This window comes from Pongo abelii, chromosome 17, assembly GCF_028885655.2.
Source record: "Pongo abelii isolate AG06213 chromosome 17, NHGRI_mPonAbe1-v2.0_pri, whole genome shotgun sequence".
Taxonomy (NCBI): Eukaryota; Metazoa; Chordata; class Mammalia; order Primates; family Hominidae; genus Pongo; species Pongo abelii.
The window spans coordinates 86,718,417-86,729,872 of record NC_072002.2 but is presented as its reverse complement, the minus strand read 5'-3'; the positions used below and the strand labels follow the sequence as shown (position 1 = coordinate 86,729,872).

The 11,456-nt window shown below is 38.2% G+C and overlaps 1 pseudogene; it reads right to left on the bottom strand.

The window, feature by feature from the left end:
* Positions 1–2,827: 2,827 nt before the first annotated feature.
* On the bottom strand, positions 2,828–3,178 carry LOC100935931 (SRSF protein kinase 1-like; annotated as a pseudogene).
* Between the last annotated feature and the right edge of the window lie 8,278 nt (positions 3,179–11,456).

Here is an 11,456-nt window from a genome sequence, read left to right as displayed (position 1 = left end):
CAAAATTTTTACCTGTCATTTTTCTCATCTCTAAATTGAAGAACAGCAGTAACCACAACCCTACTAATGGTGTGTTCTCTATAAGAAAAAAAATTATTGAATGCATTTTTTATTTTTTTTTTGAGACACAGTCTTGCTCTGTCGCTCAGGCTGGAGTGTAGTGGTGTGATCTCGGCTCATTTCAAGCTCCACCTTCCAGGTTCACGCCATTCTCCTGCCTCAGTCTCCCGAGTAGCTGGGACTAGAGGCGCCCGCCACCGAGCCCGGCTAAATTTTTGTATTTTTTTAGTAGAGACAGGGTTTCACCATGTTAGCCAGGATGGGCTTGATCTCCTGACCTCGTGATCTGCCCACCTCGGCCTCCCAAAGTGCTGGGATTACAGGTGTGAGCCACAGCGCCTAGCCTATTGAATGCATTTTAAAGCATATTGCAAACTTGAAAACAGTTGATGTTGTATTTGTTAATTAATTAATTAATTATTATTTTGTTTATGTACATAGAAGAATTGGCAAATAGGTTCAGTGTGAGAGTTACAACCTCAGATCTTTGCATAAAGCCATGTGACATATCCTTCCATTGTACTACAGGGCTGTGTATTATGACAATATTAAAAATATTTTTAAATTATAAATTTTAAAATATATACCACTTAAAATATATATTTTCATGTGCTTTAAATTTCTAATTTGCCACCTCTGGGGACCATAATCTTCATTTCCCATTTCACCAGGGCCCAACATCTTCTGCTAACCTTTTGCAGTATCTGAACTAAATCTAATTGCACACTTTAAAATGAAGATGAAAAAGAATAATAGTTTGCTAATACTAAATATACACAATGTCATTAAAATACACTAAACTGCACACATAATGCCTGAATGTATATTTAATTACAGTGTATAATACAATGCATCAAGTTAAAAATAAATACGCATAGTAATACACACGTACACAAACAATATAATATACATACCGCAGCATATTATTTTGGTTTCATTCTATTGTTAACTTTTATGAGATTAGCATGCTTCTAGATTCCACGTATAAGTGAGATCATGTTGCAGTATGCAACATGTCAGTCTCATAATCTGAAGGTCCTGAGTCTAAGGGGCTTTCAATGTGGGCGCTCGAGGCAACCTAGCCAGTGGTTGAGCTGGATTTGTGTTCCTTTATTGCCATAATTTCTGCTACTTTTGCTTCGTGTGACGCCTCCAAAGCCGGAGGCTTTTTCTTCTGTTCCTGCTCCAGCTTTCAGCAGGCCCTGTATACAGCCCAGAGGGGACCTCTTTTCACGCCTTGCCCCTCCATACTCAGTAGACTGCTGCCGTAGTATTAGGTGCAAACCTCATGGTGGGGCAGGGGAGCTACTATCAGGTCTCATGATGTAGCCTGAATTTTAGGAAGGCCTGGTGTGCCCAGGCTTCTAGGATGGGGCTTTTACAGCATTTCTGCCTCTCCCTTCTAGGGGAAGCTTGACTGTGATGAAGAAGTCATTAACAGCTGCGTATCACGAGAGAAACAGATCTTACAGCTGGGCTCCAAGTAAGTTACCAAAACAACTAACAGGTAATACAATGGCAACAATAATAAAAGCCTCCAAAAAATAAGAGCCCAAGTCTCTTTACAGTGTATTACCTGGGATAATACGCGTATTACCTGGGATAATACCTGGGATGTCCAGTTTTTAAATAAGAACTTTCTGGGAGGGAGAGAATCCAGGTGTATCTAAGATGGAGTAATAGGAAGTGAATGTACTCTCCCTTGTTAAACAACAAACCATTTTGGAAAAACACATTACATAATAATTTTCAGACCTTGGACATCAGTCAGAGCAAGGCAGATTACTGAGTAAAGAGAAACTAACAAAATCAGCCCTATAATTGCCCTAGCTTAGTACTTGAGAGGGACAACCAAATAGAACCAGGAAAAAACAGATTTCAAGACAGAAAGCCAAATGAAATCTTTTTTAGAAATATTGGAGCTGAAAAAACTCATCACCAGTACACTTGTACTTAAAAAAAAAATTAAGGGGAGTCTTTTAGATAGAGTGAAAATGACACCAGATGGAAACACGTACATGCGCAAAGAATGAAAACTACCTCACGGTCTTAATACAGGTAAATTGAAAATAAATTAACATTAGTTATTTAAAGTCTTTAAAAGATAATTAAACAATGAGAGCCAAAAATATTAACTATAAATATTTTTTGTTGTGTTTGGCGCCTACAATGAAGTAGCATTTAGGAATACAATAGCACAGTGCTGAGAGAGAAAATGGCATCCGCAGCTGTAAGCTCTTTACACTGTAACTGATACAATGGTCTTTGAAGAAAGACTGAAATAAATTAAAAATTATGCTATAGCCTAGAAACTGCAAGTTTAATGTCCCTGTCTGTTAATGCTGTACAAAGAATTAACACCCTTTCTCCTCCTCATCCTTCTGCTGGCAATATGATCTGCATTAGAAAACTTTACTCTTACAGTCAATGAATAAGAGGATGGGCTCACTTATCTTCATAGCTTTTCTTAAAAGGATGCTTGTAATTTCAAGGAAGTCCTAATGGAAAGGTAAGGGTACAGGGCAAGAGGCAGTTTCACATTTGAGTCCACTAGTCTTTGGCAGAGTCCAATCAAGGCCAAATTCACCTAAGATGTCCTGTACCTTCCTACATATACCTTTCTTCAAAGTACATATGTATCATATATATGTGTATATATATATACCCTTGAAGGAAGCGCTTCACCCTGAAAAGGGAAGAGGAAAATGCTTGGAGGAGAGGGGTGGAGGGTTGGTATTTGATCTCTGCTCTGGTGCTGGGCAGGGGCTTAGGAGTTGAGCCAAAGGCACCAGAGACACTTGACAGCAATGGCTCTCTTCTCAGGGATCAGCTTCACCACGGGCAGTAAGAAATCTGTGAAGCCAGCTGCCTCTTCCTGAGAAACATTCATACTTCTCCAGCAGAACCTCAAAAAAACCCAAGGTTTTCAGCTTTGTGATGTTTTTCAGGTCACATTTTTGGTGCAAAATTCCTTGGAATGCTTCCCTGGCACAGTGAGCTTGTGAGTCACCTTCCCCAGAAGTCCTGTGATCAATGCAATGTGATCTACATCTTGAGCGTGCTCTTCTCCTGAAAGGGGTTCAAGCAAGGAATCACCTGTTGCCAGCTCAAAGGCCATACATGCTGGGCTCCAAATGTCGGCAGGGTGTTATAGCCAGACCAAAAAACTTACAAACAAAAGGCCCAGTTTTCACAATTGACAGGACATTTTAATAAGGAGAGAGAACCTGTAACTTCATTTGGAAACGCTTCTCCAGCAAATAAGGGCTTTCTCCACTATCATTTAAGGAACCAGATGAATTAGAAGATGTAGAAAGCTGCACCTGTGGAACCTGATCTTCCATGTACACCACATGCCTTTACTCAACTTAATAATAATATTGTCAAATTTCCATGATCTCACTAAAGGATTTCTATTTGCTGTCCGTTAAATATAAACCCCTGAATACATTTTTATTCTTTTTTTTTTTTTTTTTGAGATGGAGTCTCACTCTGTTGCCCAGGCTGGAGTGCAGTGGTGTGATCTCGGCTCACTGCAGACTCCGCCCCCTGGGTTCAAGCAATTCTCCTGCCTCAGCCTCCCAAGTAGCTGGGACTACAGATGTGCAAAGCCACACCTGGCTAATTTTTGTATTTTTAGTAGAGACGTGGTTTCACCGTTTGGCCAGAATGGTCTTGATCTCCTGACCTCGTGATCTGCCCACCTCGGCCTCCCAAAGTGCTAGGATTACAGGTGTGAGCCATTGTGCCTGGCCCATTTTTATTCTTTCTACTGAGTGCATTATCTCCTTTCTTTGTAAATGCAGTACAATAAACAAATGACTTCATAACCTAAAAATTATATTTAATGCTATAAAATTTAAAGTACAAAACAACAAAAAAGGAGAAATTGCTAGTAAATCATCAAAAGTAAGAAAATCATCCATAAAAAATTATTTTAAAGAAAATAAAAATGAGGGGGGAAATAGAAAAGATGAGTCAATTAAAAATAATTACTAGTATGGTGATGTTTTTATGTTCAGTATTAATTCCATCATGTGCAAATAATCTAAGCACTTCAATTATAAAATTATTCAGCCATGAGATCAAGGTCAACATCAAAATGTTATGTTGATATTTTATGCATTTAAACATTATTTATCCATTCTGTAGTCGATGACCTTTTTTTTTCCAATTATGGGCTATTAGGTCTTCTATAAGCGTTCACATGTAGGTCTCTGTGAAAATATATGTTCTTATTTTCCTTAGCTAAACAGTTAGAAGTAGGATTAATGGCTTGCATGGTGGCTTATCTTGGTCAACTTGTATTCTTAGCTTATGTGTAGTTTTCAGGGATGTGGAGCAACTAGCGCTCACACTTTACTTATGGTACATTCACTTTTTTTTTTTTTTTTTTGGAAAGCAGCTTTATAGTTTCTTGTCAAAGTAAACACATACTTACTTCATGACCCAGAAATTCTACTTCTAGGTATGAACCCCAGACAGATAAAAATATGCATGCATGCATTGCTTTTCCACAGTATTGTTACAAATTACCACAAACTCGGTGGCTTCACACAATTTATTTTTCCTTCATAGTTCTTGAGGCCAGAAGCCCAAAATCAGTTTCACTGGGCCAAAATCAAGGTGTCAGCAGGGCTGCACTCCTTCCAGAGGCTCTAGTAAAGAATGCTAGATTCCTGCTTCTTCCATTACTGATGGCTGTCAGTGCTCTAACCTCTACCTCCATCACCTCCATGGCCACACTGCATCTTCTTTAGCCTGTGTATGGTGTCTCATACTGACTCTTTCTTTTTCTTATTTATTTATTTATTTATTTTGAAACAGTCTCACTCTGTCACCCAAGCTGGAGTACAATGGCATGATCTCGGCTCACTGCAACCTCTACCTCCTGAGTTCAAGTGATTCTCCTGTCTCAGCCTTCCCAGTAGCTGGGATTACAGACACGCTCACCATGCCCTGCTAATTTTGTATTTTTAGTAAAGACAGGGTTTCACCATGTTGGCCACGCTGGTCTTGAACTCCTGACCTCAGGGAATACCCCCACCTTGGCCTCCCAAAGTGCTGGGATTACAGGCATGAGCCACCATGCCCAGCCCCCACTGTCTTTTTCTTATAAGGACGCTTGTTTTGGCAATTTAGGGTCCATCCAGATAATCACTTCATCTCAAGATTGTCCATTTAATGACATCTGCAGATAATATTTATTTTTTGTCATGAAAGACAATTAGGTCCTAGATACATTATGAGGTTATTTTTCAGTGAGTACTGAAATACCATACTTGAAATACTATACTGGTCTGTATTTGAATGCTCATTAAACTTAATTTTTAAAAGCCTCGAAATGAAAATAGCCCATATGTCAACCAGCCAGTGAATACATAAATCGTGGTCTATCCCTAAAACAGAATGCAACTTAGTATTGAACTTGTGACACACATATCTACATGGATAAATTTCAAAAGCTTAATGCAGAATGAATGTAGCCAGACACAGAAGAGTAAAGACAGCATGATTCCCTTAAATGAAACACTAGAATTGTGTTGGCCTTTATCTAAAAAGTCAATAACATTTCTGGGGTGATAGGAATCTTCCATATTTCGATCAGGGTATAGTTACATGTTGCATACATTTCTGTAAACTCATTATTCTGTACACTTACAATACTCTTTTCACTGCATATAGATTTTACCTAAGTAAAGACTTGAATTTTGACTAAATCATATTGATTTAAAATATTAAAATCTTATAAAGTATTTTAAATATTCTTAAGTAATTTCAAAGTGGGGAAATTCTAAGTGTAAGGCAATTAGGCACCAAAGACTAAAAACAAGATGGCACTGACTGAATTAAAAATGTCCACTGATGGATGACTAAATAAAGGACATGTGGTATACACATAGAGCAGAATGTCATTCCACCTTACAAAAGAAGCAAATCCTGTTGTAAGTGACAACATGGATTAACCTGGAGAGCATTTTGCTGAGTAAGATAAGCCAGTCACAGAAGAACAAATATTGCGTGATTCTGTGTATATGATGTTGTATTAATCTGTTTTCACACTGCTATAAAAAATACCCAAGACTGGGTAATTTATAAAGGAAATACATTTAATTCTGCATGGCTGAGGGGGCCTCAGGAAACTTACAATCATGGCGGAAGGGGAAGCAGACACCTTCTTCACATGGTGGTAGGAGAGAAGAGAGAGAGTGAAGGAGGAACTTGTCACTTATAAACCATCAGATCTCACGAGAACTCACACACTATCATGAGAACAGCATGGGGGAAACCACTCCCAAGATCCAATCACTTCCCACCAGTTTCCTGCCTCAACACCTGGGGATTACAATTCAAGATGAGATTTTGGTAGGGACACAAAGCCAAACCATATCAGATGTATTTAAAATAGTAAAACTTGTCCGGGTGCAGTGGCTCCCGCCTTTAATCTCAGCACTTTGGGGGGCCAAGGCAGGTGGATCACAAGGTCAGGAGATCGAGACCATCCTGGCAAACATGGTGAAAGCCTGACTACTAAAAATACAAAAATTAGCTGAGTGTGGTGGCAGGCACCTGTAGTCTCAGCTACTCAGGAGGCTGAGGCAGGAAAATCGCTTGAACCCTGGAGGCGGAGGTTGCAGCTAGCCAAGATAGCACTATTGCACTCCAGCCTGGCGACAGAGCGAGACTCCATCTCAAAAAATAAAAACAAATAATTTTTTTAAAAAGTAAAACTCATAGTAACAGAGAGGAGAATGATGGTTTCTAGGTGCTCGTGGAAAGAGAAATGGAGGGCTATTGTTCAACAGTTATAAAGTTTCAGTTAGATGAATACATTAAAACATAAGAAAATGTGTAAGCATAGGAGTGTTTGCATATGTGTATGATAATTATTTTATGTAAATGTTGGTGGCAAGCAGTGTAGCATCATCCAGCAGCCCAGTGTTTCTTAATCTATTTCATTTGCAAAGGTATATTTGAAATATAGGCATGTGTGAGATTTGAGGACTGAAAATATTTCAAGCTTCATCAGTGAATTAAGTAACCATGTGAGGAAACTCGAATTAAGCAATGCTACATTCCTCATTTTACATTATTTTCATCTATTCATCAAATTTATGTCAGTCTAATCCTGACAAGGTAGAACTAGACATTAGTCTCATCCAAAATAAGAAAGTTAGGATCTCATCCCAAATAAATCAACCAGAGACTGCTGAGCTTAGGAAAGTGCAACTTCCTGCTTGACTGGCCAGAAAAAACTTTTTGCAAAATATGCATCAAGTGAACAGTGTAATAGTTTAAGATCATTACAGTTTGTAAGTTTCTAAGTTAGCTAAACACCAGCAGGATCTCAAAATAGTAATTTAATCTTGGAAATGGCTGATCTTTAATTATTCCTTCCAAATGCTCATGGATAGTCAAGGGCCTCAGTTGTCTCTTCGCTCCACATCTAGTAGAACATTTATGTATCTGTAACTTTTGGGAATAACAAAAATAGTGTTTATAAATTTATCTTGATGGTGGTGTTAGAAAGTCCAGTCCAGCTACCCTATCCAAAAGGAATAAACAATGGGAGAGAGGAAGTGGAAAAAACAGCAGGGCAAGACAGGACCCTTCCTTCCCCACCAGTTCTGAAATATACACCTGACTCTTTCCTACCGGCTCATAATTTTGCAGTAGTACACAGGGTCCATGACAAAGCTGGTGGGACTCTATATTTAGCTAGTCAAACTTTGGCTGTAAGCAATTATTTCTTCTTAGAAAAAAAGGCCATGTAAAGATCAAGAAAGATAACAAATAATCTAATGTTCTTCATGGTAGTCTTCTCCATAAGCTGTCAAACAGTAATACAATTGAATGTGGCTTAAAAATTGTCTATAGCTCAAGAGTTCCTCATATGTAACATGGACTGAGAAAACCTAGCAGCATTATTTTCAGTTAAATACTTGCCAGAGAATGTTGGTAGAGCTCCCCAAATCTGATAGAGATATATAATTTGGGGTGGAGGTGTTCATTTTTTGGATAACGGATCAATGGTATAAAATATTGTATCAAAGGACACTGTGCTCAAAGTGTTATTACAAGATAACAATAAAGTATTTGTTGTCTATTTAATTTTAATTAATTAAACAAATACATCTGAGCAAGGTACTTTCATAAGGACAGGGTTATAGAAGTGATATAGTTTGCGTGTGTCCCCACTCAAATCTCATCTTGACTTGTAGCTCCCATAATCCTTACATGTAGTGGGAGGGACCCAGTGTGAGTCAACTGAATCATGAGACGGGTCTTTCTCGTGCTGTTTTCATGATAGTGAATAAGTCTCACGAGATCTGATGGTTTTATAAAAGGGAGTTACCCTGCACACATTCTCTTTCCTGCTGCCATGTAAGATGTGATTTTGCTCCTCATTCACCTTCTGCCATGATTGTGAGGCCTCCTCAGCCATGTGGAACTGTGAGTACATTAAACCTTTTTCCTTTATAAATTACCTAGTCTCATGTATGTCTTTATTAGCAGGGTTATAGACTAACACAAGAGGAGAAAAAAATAGACAACATTTTCTGGCGTCATTGAGCCTATATTCTACTGTGAAATGCCTATAATATGCAGTGAATAGTGAATATTTATAATATGTTAGTGGGAAAAGCTCAACAAAAAAGTAAACCAGGAAATGGAATTAGCAAGTTGGGCAGTATTGAAATTTTCAAATGGGCTTATAGCACAATCTTTGCAGAGAAAGTGACTAGAAAAAAAGAGTTGAGTGATGTCAGGGAGCATTCCAGGCAGAAGAAACATATACCAGACACTGAGTTCTAGAACGTTCTTGGGTGTTTAGGCTGGGCACGATGGCTCATACCTGTAATCCCAGCACATTGGGAGGCTGAGGCAGGCAGATCACGAGGTCAGGAGATTGAGACCATCCTGGCTAACAGGGTGAAACCTCCTCTCTACTAAAAATAGAAAACAAATTAGCCGGGCATGGTGGCGGGTGCCTGTAGTCCTCACTACTCGGGAGGCTGAGGCGGGAGAGTGGCGTGAACCCAGGAGGCGGAGCTTGCAGTGAGCCGAGATTGCACCACTGCACTCCAGCCTGGGCGACAGAGAGAGATTCCATCTCAAAAAAAAAAAAAAAAAAAGAAAGAAAGTTCTTGGGCGTTTAATATACCTCAAAAGAGTAAGTAAGGATAAAATTACGTTGTCAGAACAAATTGAAAAAGGAAAAGGGTCATAGTAAACACAGACATGGAAGGTAATGTGGTCGTGTTAATAACTTTGGCTTTTGTTGTTTTCTGAGTACATTTGGGAGTATTTTGAATCAAGTAATAAAAATGACTTGGCATATGTTTTGAAATGATTACTGTGGCTTCTATTTTGAGGATATCCTGAAGGGAAACAGATATTAAAAGCAGGAATACTCTTTGGAAAGGCTTTGCAATATTTCAGGCAAGGAGATCTCATGGTGACTTGAATCAGGGTTTAGGCAGTGATGATAGAGATGTGTTCATATCCTTGATACATTGAGAGGGTATAATATTATAAACTACATGTGGGATAGGAAGAAAGCAGAAGAGTTGAGGATGATACCATGGCTTATGAGTGAGAGAAAGAAGGAAGAAGTGGTTATTTTGGAGTTCAGAGAAAAGATTTAGACTGGAGATATATATTTAAACACACACACACACAAACACACACACACACACACACGAATAACCCAAAACATGAAATGTGAGCTTGAATAATATCACCTGGGGACTGAATATAGACAGAAAATAGAAATTAACTGTCCGCGAACAGAATCCTGAAGTGCTCCAAAATATACAGGTCAGATTGATAAGAAAGAAATATTTAAAGGAAAAATAAACATTTTTAAAAAACAAAAGTAGTGGGAAGGCAAATATGGCATTCCAGAAGCAAAATTTTTAAAAAATGACTCAATGAGAAGGGAATAATTAACAACTATTGCTTATAAGTAAACTATGATGATGAATAAAAAATTAATGTTAGATTTATGAGAGGATTGGTCAATGTTAATCATGACAATAGCATTTTTGCTATAGTGGAAGGAAAAAAATCATGAATTGAATGTGTTCAAGAAAAAAAAAGGCAGAGAAGAAAAACCACATTACTCTTAGAGAGAGTTTTTGTGTAACAACGACTAGAGAGACAGAGTTGTGGCTCAAAGGGAAGTGTTGCAGAAGCCGCTTATTTTAAAATAAAAGTCATAGCAGCATTTTGTATGCTAATGTGAATAATAGAAGATAAAAATCATTAATAGAAGATAAAAATAGAGATAAAAATCGTTAAAGCAGAAGATCAGAGGTTTTTCTTGAACAAGAGAGGATGAATCTATGCATAATTAGAGATGTGGATCTTACCTGGACATGGCAAAAATTTATCCAAGAGTGAAGAAGGAATATGTGGGCTCAGCAGCAGGTGGTTAGTTGTTTTTCAAAGTTCCCTTTAAACTGCTTCAAATTCTTAAGTAGGAAACTTGATAAGCAACTGAAACTAAGGGAAGGGGAGGTTTGTAGAAAGGCTAGAATCATTTAACAGTCATCTAGTAGAGTGAGAGAGAGGAAGCACTACAGAAGGATCGTCTGACTGCCAGAAACTTCGAGTGCCTCCTTGGAGTTGTTGATCATGAATTGACATGGAGAGTAGTCCCCGTCTTTTTGTATTTTTTCCCAAGTTCAGCTTTGAGACCATTGACAACGATAGGCAGAGGGTTACATTTAAAAATGGCGTGGCTTATCCAAGAGAGCACAGTAAAGGAATAAAGGAGTAAAACTAAGTTGTATGCAAGGGGGAAAAGTATCATGGATAGAAGTGAGTATAATGATACTCCATAAGTTTGGGAATTTAGGACAGGGTGGGAAGAAAGGGTGAAATTTGTTTTCTAATTAATTAATTAATTTTTAATTGACAAAATATTGTATAGATGTATCAAATACATGTTGTTTATACTATGGGGTACATCGTGGAGTGGTTAAATTGAGCTAATTAACATATGCCTTACTCACATACTTATCTTTTTATGTGATGAGAGCACTTAATATCTACTCTTTTGGCAAGTCTTACAAACACAATACACATTGTTAACTACAGTCATCATGCTGTACAATAGATGTTTAAAACTTATTCCTGTTATATAAGTGAAATTTTGTATCCTTTGGCCCAGGGGCCCCCAACCTTTTTGGTTTGGTCCCCAACCAGGAACCAGTTTTGTGGAAGACAATTTTTCCACAAACAGAGCCAGAGTTGGGAGGATGGTTTCAGGATGAAATTGTTCCACCTTAGATTATCAGGCTTTAATTAATCTCTCATGAGGAGCACACAACCTAGATCCCCTCACATGCACAGTTCCCAATAGGGTTCGTGCTCCTTTGAGAATCTAA